This window comes from Oryx dammah, unplaced genomic scaffold, assembly GCF_014754425.2.
Source record: "Oryx dammah isolate SB20612 unplaced genomic scaffold, SCBI_Odam_1.1 HiC_scaffold_12, whole genome shotgun sequence".
Taxonomy (NCBI): Eukaryota; Metazoa; Chordata; class Mammalia; order Artiodactyla; family Bovidae; genus Oryx; species Oryx dammah.
The window spans coordinates 6317893-6336378 of record NW_024070196.1 but is presented as its reverse complement, the minus strand read 5'-3'; the positions used below and the strand labels follow the sequence as shown (position 1 = coordinate 6336378).

Sequence of the window (18486 nt, the reverse complement as noted above, 5' to 3'; positions counted from 1 at the left end):
TACTGTGACTGCAGGGCTCTGCTGTGTTTTCTCTGGCCTTTGCCAAGGAAGTCTTTCCACTAAATTAAAAAAAGAGAGAAACCCTAAAAGAGTGCTGAGTTTCAGAACATAAAGTATGAATCCAGTTATATAATATGGGAAGAGATTTAGAACTGTGATAGTTATTTCTTAAATTTGTTTACACAGCAATTTGATACCTGAGTCAGAGGACAGATCCTCCCACTTCATCTTAAAAGAGAAATCAAACATGACATTCCTTGGCAAAAACAAGATTCTCATAATCTCTAACAGGAAGTACTTGATTCTGGTGAGATTTCCTACCCAGAGGAGCCCTGCTTAATTCGGTGCCTTGTACCACTGTCTCTGTTTATGCTGTGAGAGCTGTATCTCATTTTTGAAAGGAGTGAGATAGCAACTAGAAAATAAGAAAAAGTGTTTTTTTTAAAAGTTCAAAGATACTAAGCATTATTTTTAACCCAAATTCTTCACTTACTACTTCCTTCTAGTCAATATATGCATTCTTTAGTATTTTATAATTAAAGAGTAATCTGATGTATTTTTATTTTCATATCATTATACAGTGTTAAATGGCATGACAGATGATCTTAGATCCATGTGATATTTTGTAGGAAATATTTTCCTGGACTGTGAAATGTACAAGGAACATCTATGATCTTTTTATTATTTCTTGTCAAAATTATCGTGACCTAGAGAAAAGTCCCTGTGGCTCTCTCCACCCCGCTCCCCCATGATTTTAAACACCTTGAGAACCACAGTTTTGATTCTGAGAGAGAGATGGAGACATTCAGAGGGATAGACGTGATCAGGAAAAGGGCGGTATGGGATGGTGCTTACCAGAGAGATGGTGTTATGTATTATTTAAACAGTGAAGACAGATGTTGCTCCTGGAAGCCAAAGTAGCACTGAATTAAGAGTCTGTTTCCTGAGGCATTTTTTGAGTCTGAAAGATTCAGAAGGAGAAGACAGAGAATATAGAATGAAAGCTGAAGGGGCTATTTCAGGGCAAAGGCAAGAGGAGGTGCCAGAAGAATATCGAGCAGTCAGGCAGGCTTTACCAGGCAGGTTTATGAACAGGTTTGGGAGAGGCACAGAGAGGGAACTAGGGAGAGAGAGTAGGGATTGTATAACAGGATTGCCTAACTTATATGGTTCTGTGCTGCGGAGTAACTCACTTTTTATTTCATCTTTGATTATCTCAGAAGGTGCAACATTTACAATGAAAAACATCCTCTTAGGAACTTAAGATCCAGGAAAGACCAAGAGAGGAATAGTAATTGAGGGGAGAAAGACTCTGAAGACCCGCCTTCACGCACAGTATGGTAACCTTAAGTGTGCTGAGGTCTGATTGCTGGCCAGTATTGTCTCCTTAGGTTACTGGCTCAGGAATTGTTAGCCTTTTGCCTTGGGTGGGGCCAGGAACCAGAAATAAATGAATGACTGGGTGTGACCGCAGCTAGAGCTATGGGTCAAAGAATGAGGGGCGAGATAGAACAGGCAGTCTTCTACTTGCCCCCTAGGTTAACAGCAGTGTGATCGAGGGTCATTGATTGAGCCAGAACATCAGCTGTGTACTTGTGCAGAAAGGCTCTCAGGATCCAAGTTTGACTTTATTACTCTTGCAAAGCTTAGAATCTGGGGGCTAGGAAGTTCCCTGATGACAGAGTGGTTAGGATTCTGGGCTTTCACTGCTGCAGCCTGGGTTCAGCCCCTGTTTGGGGAGCTGAGATCCTGCACTGTATGGTGCAGGCCAGAGGGAGCGGGGGGAGGATTTGAGGGCTAGGCAAACATTGGTTCATTTGCCCAGTCGAAAGATGGGCCAAAGAATAAACAGATATTTCTCCAAAGAAGACACAGAAATGGCTAACAAACACATGAAAAGATGCTCAACATCAGTCATTATCAGAGAAATGCAAATCAGCACCACAATGAGGTACCATCTCACATCGGTCAGAATGGCTGCTATCAAAAAGTCTACAAACAATAAATGCTGGAGAGGGTGCGGAGAAAAGGAAAGTCTCTTACACTGTTGGTAGGAATGCAAAGTAGTACAGCCACTATGGAGAGTAGTGTGGAGATTCCTTAAAAAACTGGAATTAGAACTGCCATATGACCCAGCAATCCCACTGCAGGGCATACACACTGAGGAAACAAGAATTGAAAGAGGCACGTGTACCCCAGTTCATTGTAGCACCGTTTACAATAGCCAGGACATGGAAGCAACCTAGATGTCCATCAGCAGACGAATGGATAAGAAAGCTGTGGAACATATACACAGCAGAATATTACTCAGCCATTAAAAAGAATACATTTGAATCAGTTCTAATGAGGTGGATGAAACTGGAACCTATTATACAGAGTGAAGTAAGCCAGAAAGAAAATCACCAATACAGTATACTAATGCATATATATGGAATTTAGAAAGATGGTAACAAAGACCTTATATGCGAGACAACAAAACAGACACAGATGTAAAGAAGTCTTTTGGACTCTGTGGGAAAGGGAGAGGGTGGGATGATCTGAGAGAATAACATTGAAACATGTATATTACCATATGTGAAACAGATCGCCATTCCAGGTTCGATGCATGAGACAGGGTGCTCGGGGCTGGTGCACTGGGATGACCCTGAGGGATGGTATGGGGAGGGAGGTGGGAGGGGGGTTCAGGATGGGGAACACATGTACACCCGTGGTGGATTCATGTCAATGTATGGCAGAAACCACTACAATATTGTAAAGTAGCTAGCCTCCAATTAAATAAATTACAAAAATAAAAATAAAAAACAGAAGTTAGGTTATTTGGAATTGGAACCCACTTTGAGTCTTGAAACCATGTGACATCAGTCTCTTGTATTGTATGGACCAGGCAGAGACAGAGTCAAATAAACAGGGAACTCAAAAGCTGGAAAAGCCCATTTCCCCACTGTAAGCTGTTTCACACTTTCCCTGGCCGCAGGCAGCCTTCTTTAAGAACTGCCTGTAACTTTGAAGGAACACTTGTTTCAAAACTTCTGTCCCAAGGTAAACCACGGGAACCTGAAGCAACAGCTTTTCTTCCTTTTGGGTTTGGTTGTAATTCCTCCCTGTGGGCAGTGTCAGGCTCTCTTTGGGAGGCAATACAAAGTAGCACCTAGCATAAGGTTCAGTTCAGTCCAGTCGCTGAGTCGTATCTGACTCTGCGACCCGATGAACCGCACATACCAGGACTCCCTGTCCATCACCAACTCCCTGAGTTTACTCAAACTCATGTCCATTGAGTCGGTGATGCCATCCAACAGTCTCATCTGTTGTCCCCTTCTCCTCCCAGCTTCAATCTTTTCCAACATCTAGGTCTTTTCAAATGAGTCAGTTCTTCATATCAGGTGGCCAAAGTATTGGAGTTTCAGCTTCAACATCGGTCCTTCCAATGAACACTCAGGACTGATCTCCTTTAGGTTGGACTGATTGGATCTCCTTGTTGTCCAAGGGACTCTGAAGAGTCTTCTCTAATGCCACAATTCAAAAGCACCAATTCTTGGGCACTCAGCTTTCTTTATAGTCCAACTCTCACATCCATACATGACTACTGGAAAAACCATAGGCTTGACTAGACAGACCTTTGTTGACAAAGTAAAGTCTCTGCTTTTTAATATGCTGTCTAGGTTGGTTGTAACTTTCCTTCCAGGGAGTAAGTGTCTTTTAATTTCATGGCTGCAATCACCATCTGCAGTGATTTTGGAGCCCCCAAAAATAAAGTCTGACACTGTTTCCTCATCTATTTGCCATGAAGTGATGGGACCAGATGCCATGATCTTCGTTTTCTGAATGTTGACCTTTTCACTCTCCTGTTTCAGTACCACTGAAAGTACTCCACTCTCTTTTGTACAGTTCTTCTGTGTATTCTTGCCACCTCTTCTTAATATCTTGTGCTTCTGTTAGGTCCATACCATTTCTGTCCTTTATTGAACCCATCTTTGCATGAAATGTTCCCTTGGTATGTCTGATTTTCTTGAAGAGATCTCTAGTCTTTCCCATTCAATTGCTTTGCTCTATTTCTTTGCACTGATCACAGAGGAAGGCTTTCTTATCTCTCCTTGCTATTCTTTGGAACTGTGCATTCAGATGGGTATATCTTTCCTTATCTCCTTTGTTTTTCTCTTCCCTTCTTTTCTCAGCTATTTGTAAGGCCTCCTCAGACAACCATTTTGCCTTTTTGCATTTCTTTTTCTTGGGGATGGTCTTGATCCCTGTCTCCTCTACAGTGTCACGAACCTCCATCCATAGTTCATCAGGCACTCTGTCTATCAGTCTAGTCCCTTAAATCTATTTCTTACTTCCACTGTATAATCGTAAGGCATTTAATTTAGGTCATACCTGAATGGTCTAGTGATTTTCCCTACTTTCTTCAATTTAAGTCTGAATTTGGCAATAAGGAGTTCATGATCTGAGCCACAGTCAGCTCCCAGTCTTGTTTTTGCTGATTATACAGAACTTCTCCATCTTTGGCTGCAAAGAATATAATCAGTCTGATTTTGGTGTTGCCCATCTGGTGATGTCCATGTGTAGAGTCTTGTCTTGTGTTGTTGGAAGGGGGTGTTTGCTATGACCAGTGTATTCTCTTGGCAAAACTCTGTTAGCCTTTGCCCTGCTTCATTCTGTACTCCAAGGCCAAATTTGCCTGTTACTCCAGGTGTTTCCTGACTCCTACTTTTGCATTCCAGTCCCCTATAATGAAAAAGACATCTTTTGGGGGTGTTAGTTCTAAAAGGTCTCGTGGGTATTCATAGAAGTGTTCAACTTCAGCTTCATCAGCATTACTGGTTGAGGCATAGACTTCGATTATCGTGATATTGATTGGTTTGCCTTGGAAATGAACAGAGATCCTTCTGTCGCATTTGAGATTGCATCCAAGAACTGCATTTCGGACTCTTAGTTTATAGACTATGATGGCTACGCCGTTTCTTCTAATGGATTCTTGCCCATAGAAGTAGATATAATGGCCATTTGAGTTAAATCCACCCATTCCAGTCCATTTTAGTTCACTGATTCCTAAAATGCCATGGTGAGTGGCTGAGAGGAGATACCCCATGTCCAAGGGCAGAAGCGGTGGCTGTGAGGAGATACTATGTGTCCAAGGTCAGAGAAACCCCAGTAAGACAGTAGGCGCTGAGAGGGCAGCAGCGGGCAGACAGACTGAAACCACAACCACAGAAAACTAACTAGTCACATGGACCACAGCCTTGTCTAAGTCAATGACACCGTGTAGGGCCATCCAAGACCGATGGGTCACGGTGGGGAGTTCCAACAAAACGTCGTCCACTGGAGAAGGGAATGGCAAACCGCTTCACTATTCTTGCCTTCAGAATACCAGGAACATTATGAAAAGTCAAAAAGATAGGACACTGAAAGATGAACTCCCTAGGTCAGTAGGTGCCCAATATGCTGCTGGAGAAGAGTGGAGAAATAATTCTGGAAAGAATGAAAGGATTGAGCCAAAGCAAAAAGAACACCCAGTTGTGGATGTGACTGGTGGTGGAAGCAAGGTCTGATGCTGTAAAGAGCAATATTGTTCAGGAACCTGGAATGTTAGGTCCACGAATCAAGGCAAATTGGAAGTGATCAAACAGGAGATGGCAAGAGTGATCATTGACATTTTAGCAATCAGCAAACTAAACTGGACTGGAATGGGTGAATTTAACTCAGCTGAGCATAGGGTTATCCTTGTCCAAATGAATATTTAATAAATATTACTTGAGCAGGTAAACGAGATGGGAGGGAAAATCTCTCAGCCATTGGCACCACTGAAAGCATTTGTTAAACTCTTTACCTCCATGGGGCACCGAGCCAGGGATAGTACAGAATGCATTAACAGATGTAACTTCTGCCCTTGGAGACCAAGAGCACCATTTGTGAGCTTATTCATGTGTGAAATTTACCTCTGTTGTCATTCTCAGCTGATAAACGAGTAAACAGCGGTTGGGGGAAGGAATTAATAGTGGTGGCCAGTAGGAGGCCAGCACTGAGGGCGACTGCACCCCAGGACTTCACCTTTGTTCTTGCCCTGCTTCTTTCTCATTGAGCTGCTGAAAGTGCTTTTTAAATACTGTGCTTGTTACAGTTGCTCCTTGTGTTTTCTGGAGGTATAAATACATTTAAAGAGATTTTTTTTCCCCCTCCCTCCTTTACCTCTCCGTCTTGACATATTGTGATCTGGATTGGAACTCAGTTTGGTCAAGGATTGATTCATCTTCCTCTTGGGGGCAGGTGCCTTTTAGGAGGCCTAAATGTTTTTCTTATAACTGAAAGTATGAAAGTGTGGCTGGTCCTGGACAAGGTTGGGAAGCGGAAGGAGAGGTTTCCTTTGCCCTGCATACCTCCTGCTTCCTTAGCTGCCCCGCTCAGTGTGTTGCAGTTCATTCTCCACCCCATCAACATTTTATTTATTTTGAAATAATTTTAGATTTACCGAAAAGCTGCAGAAGTAATATGGAGTATTTTCATATACCCTTCAGCCAGCTCCCCCTAGTGTTAACGACTTACTTATTTAACCCATCAGCTCATTGACATGTGATTTCTACTGAGCATGTTCTTTTAATCTCTCCTGTCCTAGAGACCTTGGCATTCTTGGGATCCAGCCATGGCATAATTTCTTTCTCTTACCGTGGAGAATCTGGCAATCTGTGAGTGGATTTTAGTGATTTAAAGTTTTTTTTTAAGATTTTTTAAAAATTAAAAAAAATTCTTTTATTTGTAATTGAGGGATAATTGCTTTACCACGTTATATTGGTTTCTCCTGTACAACAATGTGACTGATTTAAAGTTTTATCTTCTTATAAGAATTTTTACATTCTAAGACATTTTTTTCCAGTAATAGTAGTAGTGAATCCAACGGTAGCAGTTTCTAGTGACCTGTTCACATTTCAGAGTCAGGAGAATCTAGGTGAAGGAGTCTTTCTGAATTGAGAGACTCTTGAAACTGCTGTTTGTTCATTTATTGATTCTTCCATTGTTAGCATTTATTGGCTGTCCCATATGTGCTAAATGCTGTCCTAATCTCTGGAGATACTTGAACTTCAAGATGTAGCTCTTGCCTTTAAGGAATTTATGGTCTAGTGGAAAAATACATGGTTGTAAGAAAATACACAGTGGTAGAGAATCTGCCTGCAATACAGGAGACCCTGTTTCAATCCCTGGGTCAGGAAGATCCCTTGGAGGGAAATGGCAACCCACTCCAGTATTCTTGCCTGGAGAATCTCATGGACAGAGGAGCCTGGCATGCTATGGTCCATAGTGTTGTGAGAATCGGACGCAATATATCTCTGTGGCAGAGATATATTCAGGGTATTTGGAAACACATGAAAAGAGACCTGAAACCTCACTGGCTGTGGCATCTGGAAGGAGCACTTCATTCACTGTGAAATACGTATGTGCTGTTCAGTTCAGCATTATAAATAAGGTGGCCTAGGTGAATCTGGGGGGCGTCAGGGCTTTGTTATCTTACAAGTGGAGAATACATCATCTCTGTGAAGCAGAGTTAGAATATAGTTAGCAACCTGCAAATTGTGGTTATCTTTCCAGCCCTTTTTCTGTGCATGTTTACCTTTAAAAACAACTAGAATACGGTAATTTTATAGATGCTATTTTATATCTTACTGTTTATATTTAACTATACGTGTGTGTGTGTGTGCGTATACACACAATCTTTCCATGACAATAGATACACTTTCCGAAGATTGCTGTGAGAAGTTGTTATAAATCACAGGGAGCCCAGCCTGGTGCTTTGCAATGACCTAGAAGGGTGGGAAGGGCGAAGGGAGGGAGACATAAGAGGGAGGTGATAAAGTGTATAATTATGACTGATTTGTGGTCTTGTATGACAAAAACCAACACAACATTGTAAAGCAATTTCCCCCCAACTAAAAATAAGAGCAAAAAAATAAACTTTTAACATCATGTTTTTCAATATTATGAAGAGTTTTATCATGAAAAATTTACAGCATAGCTGAAGTAATTTAACAGTTAGAACCTATGCATATTATTTAGGTTCTACTATTAGCTGATAGAGTGCCTGATGAACTATGGAATGAGGTTCGTGACATTGTACAGGAGACAGGGATCGAGACCATCCCCATGGAAAAGAAATGCAGAAAAGCAAAATGGCTGTCTGAGGAGGCCTTACAAATAGCTGTGAAAAGGAGAGAAGCAAAAAGCAAAGGAGAAGGAAAGATATGCCCATTTGAATGCAGAGTTCCAAAGAATAGCAAGGAGAGATAAGGAAGCCTTCCTCGGTGATCAGTGCAAAGAAATAGAGGAAAACAATAGAATGAGAAACACTAGAGATCTCTTCAAGAAAATTAGAGATACCAAGGGAACATTTCACGCAAAGATGGGCTCGATAAAGGACAGAAATGGTCTGGACCTAACAGAAGCAGAAGATATTAATTAAGAAGAGGTGGCAACAATACACAGAAGAACTGTACAAAAAAGAGTGTCACGACCCAGATAACCATGATGGTGTGATCACTCACCTGGAGCCAGACATCCTGGAATGTGAAGTCAAGTGGGCTATAGGAAGCATCACTACGAACAAAGCTAGTGGAGATGATGGAATTCCAGTTGAGCTATTTCAAATCCTAAAAGATGATGCTGTGAAAGTGCTGCACTCAGTGTGCCAGCAAATTTGGAAAACTCAGCAGAGGCCACAGGACTGGAAAAGGTCAGTTTTCATTCCAATCCCAGAGGCAATGCCAAAGAATGTTCAAACTAGGGCACAGTTGCACTCACATGCAAGTAAAGTCATGCTCAGAGTTCTCCAAGCCAGGCTTCAGCAATACATGAACCGTGAACTTCCACATGTTCAAGCTGGTTTTAGAAAAGGCAGAGGAACCAGAGATCAAACTGCCAACATCCCTTGGATCATCGAAAAAGCGAGAGAGCTCCAGAAAACATCTATTTCTGCTTTATTGACTATGCCAAAGCCTTTGACTGTGTGGATCACAATAAACTGTGGAAAATTCTTCAAGAGATGGGAATACCAGACCACCTGGCCTGCCTCTTGAGAAACCTGTATGCAGGTCAGGAAGCAACAGTTGGAACTGGATATGGAACAGACTGATTCCAAATAGGAAAAAGCATACGTCAAGGCTGTATATTGTCACCCTGCTTATTTAACTTAAATGCAGAGTACATCATGAGAAATGCTGGGCTGGAAGAAGCACAAGCTGGAATCAAGATTGCCGAGAGAAATGTCAATAACCTCAGATATACAGATGACACCACCCTTATGGCAGAAATTGAAGAAGAACTAAAGAGCCTCGTGATGAAAGTGAAAGAGGAGAGTGAAAAAGTTTGCTTAAAGCTCAACATTAAAAAAACTAAGATCATGGCATCTGGTCCCATCGCTGCATGGTGAATAGATGGGAAAACAATGCATACAGTGACAGACTTTACTTTTTGGGGCTCCAAAATCACTGCAGATGGTGACTGCAGCCATGAAATTAAAAGACACTTGCTCCTTGGTAGGAAAGCTATGAAAAATCTAGATAGTGTATTAAAAAGCAGAGAGATCGCTTTTCCAACCAAGGTCCGAATAGTCAAAGCTGTGGTTTTTCTAGTAGTCATTTTCAGATGTGAGAGTTGGACCCTAAAGAAGTCTGCGTGCCAAAGAATTGAAGCTTTTGAATTGTGCTGGAGAAGACTCTTGAGAGTCCTTTGGACTGCACGGAGATCAAAGCATTAGATCGTAAAGGAGATCAACCGTGAATATTCATTGGGAGGACTAATGCTGAAGATAAAGCTCCAGTATTTTTGCCACTTGATACAAAGAGCTGACTCATTGGAAAAGATTGAAGGTAGGAGGAGAAGGGGGTGGCAGATGATGATGGTTGGATTGCATCACTGACTCAATGGAGATGAATCTGAGCAAAGTGTGGGAGACAGGGAAGAAGAAGGGAGCCTGGTGTGCTGTGGTTCATGGAGTCCCAGAGTGGGACATGACTGAACAGTTGGATTGCCTTGATGCGTTTGTTGACGATCTTGACCGCATTCGTGAGGGTGTGCTTCTCGAACCCTCTGTTCTGTTCCATAAATCTACTTTGATTACTCTGGTCTTGTACCACTTTTAATAGTTGTATGTTGTATGAATGTCTATAATTTTATAGAATCAGTTTGCCTTTGTTGGGCATTTTGAAGTTTATAATGTTTTGCTATTTAAAATCGTTTTCTTGCTAAGTGAAAGAAGTCAGAGAAAGACAGATACTATATGATATTCCTTATATGTTGAATCTAAAAAAATAAAACAAGCTAGTAAATATAACAGAAAAGAAACAGACTCACAGAACAAAACAGTAGTTATTAGTGGGTAGAGACAAGGGTGAGGGACTGTCTAGGGTAGTGGGTAAGATGTACAAACTATTACATGTAAAGTGAGCTACAAAGATATACAACACAGGGAATATAGACAGTATTTTAAATAACTATAACTAGAGTATAACCTTTAAAAATTATGACTCATTATACACCTGTAACTTCTGTAATATTGTACATCAGCTAAACTTCAGTTAAAAATGTGATGCATATTACTTCTGTTGTTTAATCTTTGATTATTTAAGTTGCAAGTGGCAGAAATAATTTATAAACAAAACTGAAGGCAAATGTGCACAAGTTCAACATTATTGTTAACTTTCCATAGTGTATTCTGATTTTTCGTTCTGTGACAAGTGAGAGTGTCTGCTGTTGGCAAGAAGGGAGAGTGCTTACTGTGACCAACAGCTGTGAAGTCCTCATCGCTGTGAGAACAATGTCCGCTTGGCTTCTAAATGTCATTTATGGGTCATCTCTCTTATATTGTCAACCAAAATTATTAGAGTAGAGAAGCAGAAAGACTGAAAGCTTAAAAAGGACTTTCTTAGAACGTACCGTTCTCCATGGGTCCCATAATATGTTGTAAACATGAATTTGCATGCATGTCAAGTTACTGAAAATGAGAGGCAGATATTTGATCAGTTGTCTAAAGGCATTCACTCAATTACAGAAACAGAACAGCGGTCATAACTCATGTCCTGTGTACTGTCAGATGTGAGAGGTTATCCACCTTAAGCTTTTTCATATGGTAAGCAGCAAGATTTTTAGTTGTATAAATGATCCTCAAGGCGTGTGTTCTTATTTTATGTAGGTATATAAATAAAATTGGACCACTGTGTAAAGTGTCTCTAAACTCTTTGCTCCTTTACTTCATAATTTATTCACTTACAGGAGCATGAGGTCGCTAAGAGTCGGACACGACTGAACAACTTCACTTTCACTTTTCACTTTCCTGCATTGGAGAAGGAAATGGCAACCCACTCCAGTGTTCTTACCTGGAGAATCCTAGGGACAGGGGAGCCTGGTGGGCTGCCGTCTATGGGGTCGCACAGAGTCGGACACGACTGAAGCGACTTAGCAGCAACAGCAGCAGTCTTTACCTTGGAGAAGGAAGTAGCAACCCACTCCAGTATTCTTGCCTGGAGAATCCTGTGGACAGAGGAGCCTGGTGGGCTGCTGTTGGGGTCACACAGAGTCAGACACGACTGAAGCGACTTAGCATGCATGCATGCATTGGAGAAGGAAATGACAACCCACTCCAGTATTCTTGCCTGGAGAATCCCAGGAACGGAGGAGCCTGGTGGGCTGCCTTCTGTGGGGTCGCACTGAAGCGACTTAGTAGCAGCAGCAGCAATTTGTGGGGAATAGGTCACCCTAAACATCGTTTTCAGTATTTGTGATGCTTTTCTTGGGGAAGATAGATTTTAAAGGGAAAAAAGGTTATTTGGGGTGAATATTTGATTTTTTCCATGTTTTCAAAATTTTAGTTTTTTTCCTCAAGTGGACAGAGAATTAATTGTACATCATAATGTTTTTAAGAGGTTTTCTTGTGTTTACAATAATAAAAGTTAATATCTGTGGTGGAAAGACTAATGTAATAGAAAACTAGGGTCTTCATAAATTATTAAGTCATTTCTGTATCTAGAATAAAAGTTTGCTAGCTGCAGCTCTTGGCAAGCTAGATCTTGGCAAAACAGAAAAATAACGGACTCTATCTAGGAGAGCATCATAGGAACTCTCTGTATGAATGGGTTCTTCAAACTTTTATATACACTTTCTCATCTGTCAGTTATCAGAGATTTCCTTCCTGAGTCATGTCAGTTATTTTTAGCCAAATGTGAACTCTTGTTTGTGTGAAATTTTCATTATCAGAAAGTGAAGCTTCCCTGATAGCTCAGTTGGTAAAGAATCTGCTTGCAAAGCAGGAGACCCCGGTTTGATTTATGGGTTGGGAAGATCCGCTGGAGAAGGAAAAGGCTACCCACACTCTAGTATTCTGGCCTGGAGAATTCCATGGACTGTTTCGTCCACGGGGTTGCAAAGTGTTAGACACGACTGAGCGACTTTCACTTCATTATCAGACTGTGGTTTAATATAAATATGTTAGAATCTTCCCTCTTTCCTCTTCTTTCCAAGGGGTGACAAGAAAGACCATAACATAGTCAGTCAAAGCCATTTAGCCTCCATTCCAGCTGCAACGCGAATTATAGCTTTCAAGGACAACCTTGTTTCCAGGGCATTGTGAACAGGGGCACAGGAGCCACCCTAACCCAGCCCCTGTCTGGGTGAGACCCACCGGATGGTGTAAGGTAGATTGTTAGATGTGGCTGTGTTGGCCTTGAGGTTTTGGCGTGTGAGTTGCGGGAGTCCTGCATGAACTTAATCTCCGGTTATTCTTGATGAGAGACACATTCCTTTCCCACCGAGCCAGGGGAGTGTGCTCGGTTTTCTGTTTAGGAATCTCCCTGGGGGCAGTCAGTAGAGGTTTCCTCAGGCTGGGTGTGAGGCCGGTCCCAGCTGGCTTCCGGCTGCTGTGCACACCCTCCTTCAGTATCCAATTTTCCAGTCCCCTGCCTGTTTTCCTAACGAGAGATGAGCCAGAACCTGGGACAGAACAAAAACCAAAGCCAGAATCGTACAAGTATGAGATAAATCTCATCCTTTGGCTCTCTGATCTTCTCATCTAATCTTCCTGTTTTCAGCAGCTTTTGATAACATTGCTATAGTCATTTTATTTATAAAGTCATTTTATGCCTTTCTCTTTTTTAAGAAAAAAAATAAAAAGAACTGGGGGATTTGGGTGCTCATATCTTTCTAAAGTGGAAGCTGAAGTTTAAGAACATATAGTTCTCCCTCTTCCCTTTGCACTGTGATCTCTGGCATCACCATCAAGGTGGGTTTGTGCGTGTGCGTGTGTTTGGTTTGTGACCAGTTTAGCTGTCTGATGTTTGTGGTTTTCCCCAGAGCTGACTCTTGCTGCTACTGAGCACGATCGTTTTATACAGTGTCACTGTAGTGCGGGCATGTTAAATAATTGATCGGGTGTGGCAGGCAGAGAATGGCAAATGTGGTCCCTTTGTTGCTATGGTGATACATTGGGTTTAAGGGAACTGTTTGTCTTTTGAACTGCACGGATCTTGCCCATGACAGTTGCCTATAGTTGAGGCAGTTGGAGAGGAAAATCAACTTAAGAGGATGTGGCACTTTGAAACAAATGAGTATATACAGTTGTCCCTCGGTATCATGAGGGACTGGCTCCATGACCGCCTGCTGATACCAGAACCCACAGGCGCTTCAGTCCCTTTAACAAAGTGGCCATTGTATAGTCCACCCTCTGAACCAGGGTTCCAGCATCCACAGAATCGACCAACTGCAAACTGATGGTGCGAAGGGCCGCCTGTGTATCAGGAGATTTGGGCTTCCCGCTGTGGAGGGACTTACTCTTTTTTATTAAGAGGCTCATCCTTGGCTAATACATCAGCATAGACGATGAGACAAGTGACAGATTGGCTCACTTGTTAACATGGTGGGATTTGATCATCTATTGTGTGAAATGGTTATTGCGTGAGGTTTACATTCGTTTCTCTGTTATCCCTAGGAGGACTGTCTTTAAGTGAATTTGATTCCATGTTTGTTAGGAATCTTGGGGAGGAAGGAGAACACAGTCTCTTTCTTTTATTCTCCGTTAAAAAAACCGTAAGTCCTTAAAGGTATGGGGTATATTTGTGTATTCTCTCGAGAAGTGTTTGTTGAGTGTTCAGCAGGGGGCCCTTAGGGTTTGGGAGTGCAGTGTGAGCAAAGCAGCTGTGGTCCCTGGTCTCAGAGTTAGACGCCGTGGACTGCTTCCGCTCACTTCTGGGTTCCGCCTTTAAGACACCTTTCTCAATAAGTGTTTGATAGATTTTTAGAAGAGTTCCTTTCTTCCTCCTTACCAGTACAGCCTCTTCATATGAGTTTTTCTTAAAGGTCAACACCATTTGTTAACACCGTTTGTCAGCAACTGACACAGATGTAAGTGAAAGCGTAAGTGATGTAAGCACACATCCTGCTGTTGATCCGTGACCTTCCTCACCTCATGGCTTAGCTCACGTCCTACCTCTGCCACTGTGCCAGCCGAGCCATTAGCAGTCTCTTTCTGGGTATTCTATTTGGTTAGTATGACAAGGTTATCTTGTTTTCATACGTTATAATGTAATTTTTTTTTGTATTCTTGCCACATATCTTATATGAGTTAAAGCAGAAAAAAAACTAAAAGCCAGTGGTCAAGTCCCAGCCTCCTTATTATATAGAGAAGAAATCCAACCTATAGAAATTAAAAGATGACTGGTATAAAGTGTTGTTTCCAAGAGGAAGCACTAGCAAGTGCCATGCTTTCAACTTGGAGTGACCGTGGGATGGTGAACACGAGAGCTGACTCTAGGGCCGGCTGTGAGTTGAGGCGTAATGGGTTGTGACAGTGGTTGGATAATGCAAAACCAATGGGTGCAGCAGTTTGTTGGGTGTTTTAATTTGACACATCAAGCAGTTGGAAGCCACTGCAGGCTTTTGAGAAAAAGCTTAACGTGAGCAAATTAACACTGAAGGGGAGACGCGAGATGCCGGCCCTGCTGCGTGTCAGTGCGGCTGGGGACAGGGAGGACAGCAAGGATTGACCCTGGAAGGGAGGGGTTTCCCACTTGACACATGGAAACTTGAGGCTCTTCGATTTTGACCCCAGACGCTATAATAAATACGTGACAGCAGCAGGAATCAAATTCTCAAATGACTTGTCAGCTCCATCTTTTTTGATCAGAGTCGGTTTTCGGACTCTGAATTTTGATGATTATCTTATTCTATTTTCACTTGCTGAAGGATGGCTGTAGTATTACTTATCCTGTGCTTATGCTGCTGTAGCCCTAGCCCTGATTGAAATAGTTCAACATCAAGAGAAACCTCTGCGTGCTAAGTTGCTTCAGTCGTGTCCGACTCTTTACAGCCCTGTGGACTGTAACCCACCAAGCTCTTCTGTCCATGGGAATTCTCAGGCAAGAATACCAGAGTGGGTTGTCATTTCCTTCTCCAGGGGATCTTCCCAACCCAGGGATTGAACCTGGGTCTCTTATGTCTCTTGCATTGGTAGGTGGGTTACTTACCACTTGTGCCACTTGGAAAGCCAGAGTAAATAAAAGGGGAAATTTATCTAAAGGTGTCTGGTACCTTAAGGAACTTCAGCTGAGCCTGCCCTCAGACCAGGAACAGGAATACCTGCTCAGCACTTTCTTTCCCTTCCTGAACTGGCTTTTGTTCCTTGTAGCTAAACTGGGCTGCTTTATACCTCCTGAGTTTGTGTCCCAGTGATGGAAGCAACTAGAGAAACTCATTTAGCATTTTCTAGTCCTGATTTAAATTCCTAGAGGAGAAAATGTGATGGGCTCAACCCAGTCAGCAAGGTGAGCAGGGCAGCCAGGCTCGCCTGAACACCAACTTGGCTGCAGGTCTCACCCTTGAACTGGAGGATTTGGGGTCAGAGGAGAGGGCCCAGGCAGATACTCCCAACAAATCGATAACCCCTGCTTAAAGTGCCCCGGTTCCCTGAAATGTTATGTACCATTTGTTGTATAAATGTTTTGAAGTTTCTTTGTGGCATAGTGAGGAATTAGATCTCTTCAACCCACTTTATCCACTTAATCATTTAAAAATAATTCAGAACCCAAGCTTTTCCTTGCAGCTGCGGTTTTGTTGCTCACTTCTGTTACTTTCCAAACCCTGCTGGAAAAAGGAACTTCAGGAGGGTAACATAGGGAGTAAAACGCTGAAGGTCTATAGTACTTGAGTATAATGTCCCTGAGAATTAAAATGGGAATTTTTAGGCATTAAGAAATTTTGTTCATCATAAACCACCTGTCTTTTGACTATGTGTTTATCCTTCCCAGAGTGGTTTAGAAATGAATAACCTTGAGATGTTCAGACCTCAGAGATTCTGATTTTATTTATAGGCTGCAAGAAAACACTCAGTGACGTTTGTTGTGATTCACTGCTCATCACCTTGAGCTGTTGCCTTTCAGTGCCAGGAAGGCATTGAATCTTGTGCGCTGAGAGAATAGGCTGAAATCCATGGAGCTCGAAACAGAGGCCTGAGTGTTATCCCAGGGATTTCTCATAACATATCTGATGGACCCTCGCCAGTGGCTTCAGAGCTGGGTTTTTCTGTTCATTCCCACCCATGAGAAGTGAATACTTAATCAAATCCACAGCTGCTTTGAACCTTGGTCTTTTCGTGGCTAAAGAAAAGCTCTCAGGAACAACAGGTTTCAAGCTCAGCTGAGTAGTGGTCTGAGGAGAAGTGTGCTGGTCGCTCAGTCGTGTCCAACTCTTTGTGACCCCGTGGACAAAGAGGGTATGTAGCCCGCCAGCCTCCTCTGTTCATGGGGTTTCTCAGGCAAGAACGCTGGCGTGGATAACCGTTCCTTTCTCCAGCGGTTCTTTCCGACCCAAGGATTGAACCTGGGTCTCCCGCATTACAGGCAGATTCTTTACCAACTGAGCTACCAGGGACCGAGGAAAAGTAAATCTGGATAAATTATACGTTGACCTGCTGGTGCACCCCTGTCTCCCTCCTCAAGTTTGATTTGTCAGAAGTGCTTGTCTGCTGCCTGTCTTAAGTATGCAGCAAACACCTCTGCTCTGTTTCATGCGGATTGGAGAGAGGCCCTGTAGTGGGTTGCTGTGAAATGTACATCAGGGTGTCTGCTGCAGCCCCTTGTCCATGCTGTTGAAATCTACAACTCGCATATTTAAAACAGAAACATGAAATGGAACAGATTGACTTGCAAGCCAGATAATAAAATAAATGATAAATGGAAAGGGACCCCGGTTGGAGGCCAGGCTGGAGGAGGCGGGTGTCGGGAAAGGCTTCGTGCAGTGGCTCCTGTGTGATTGATGCAGCACGTTATTTGGAATGTCATTTTCTAAGTTATGTATTTGGGTGGAGAGAGGAGGGAGGCTTTGCTTTGAGACTTTTCGGTCTTGTTTCGGTTTGTGTCTTGAGGGGGCTTGCGGAGTCTGCTTTGTGTTTTTCACTGCCATAATAAAAATTTATCCCGAACAGAAAACCAGCAACCTTGCTCCTCATTTCAACCCTAAGAAGCATTGAAAGTATTATCCTCCCCCTCAGTGGTGGCAGAGGTGTGAGGGCTTCGGGACGTGACTTGGTGTTTCACTTCCCGGACCTTCTTGAAGGCATGTTATACCTATCATAACGGGGGCACCCTCCCCAGCGTTGTTTCCTTGCCTGGCCTGGATTTCCGAAAGGCATCTGAAACCTTTCTTTGTCAGATGAATTGTGTCCTTTCTCCCAGTCTGCTCAGCGAGGCCCAGTGAAGCTGTCTGGTGAATGGTTCTTTGGCTCTCTCTCAGATGGATACAGGCTCCTAACCTGTTACCTCTGCTCACAAGGAACTTCAGGTCATAGAAAGTTTGTTGTTAGATCTGAGGGAAAAAGGGAACAGCCCCCTGCAGGAAGGGCAGGGAACTGGGCAGCCGGAGACTGGAATTAGAAGGTGTTTGGATCCCCACCGGCTCTGGAAGCCTCTGCTGAGGGGCTGTGGAGTGTCATTCTGGATGTCCGCCCTCACCGTTAACCCCGCTCCTCTCCAACTTCCTCCTCTGTTTTGGGGTCTGTCTGCTTCACTCCCTGCTGGCAGCAAACTCTACTTCCGAGTTCAACCCTCCAAGAGAATTGGAGTAGCTGAACTAATTAACCATCATCTCTGAGATTAAACCATGGATGAAGGCCAGTATGGGGATTAGTTGCGTTTAGATCAAGTTCCCACTCCTGGTCCTCTCAGATTCTCAGATTTTGGTGGATGGAGTGTGTGTGTGTGTGGGTGTGTGTGCACGCGTGTGCACCCATGTGTGTGCATGCGTGCAGAAAATCATTGCCAAGGGCTGTCCCCAAACATTGGTTGGGAATATTACTAGTTTGCTTTAGAAGGAGCTTTAGGCAGGGCAAGCACCCCAAAGGGGTAAAAAGTCCGCTCTCACCTAACACCCACAAGATTCTGATAAGATGGAGTTTATTATTCCTGTTTTGAAACTGAGGAAATTGGGGCCAAAACAGGTTGAGTACTATGCTTAAAGTTATCGACT

General features: G+C 42.9%; 1 protein-coding gene across 2 annotated transcripts in view; it reads left to right on the top strand.

The window, feature by feature from the left end:
• The window catches only part of FHIP1A (FHF complex subunit HOOK interacting protein 1A), a 297133-nt gene that overhangs the window by 117762 nt on the left and 160885 nt on the right, over nt 1-18486 (top strand). Inside the window, exon 3 of one of the 2 annotated variants that reach the window (XM_040251458.1) lies at nt 6608-6677. The exons of the other annotated variant lie outside the window; for it this stretch is intronic. The gene's annotated coding sequence lies outside the window, so the exon portion shown is untranslated. The remainder of the gene's footprint in view (nt 1-6607; nt 6678-18486) is intronic. 2 annotated transcript variants of the gene reach the window in all.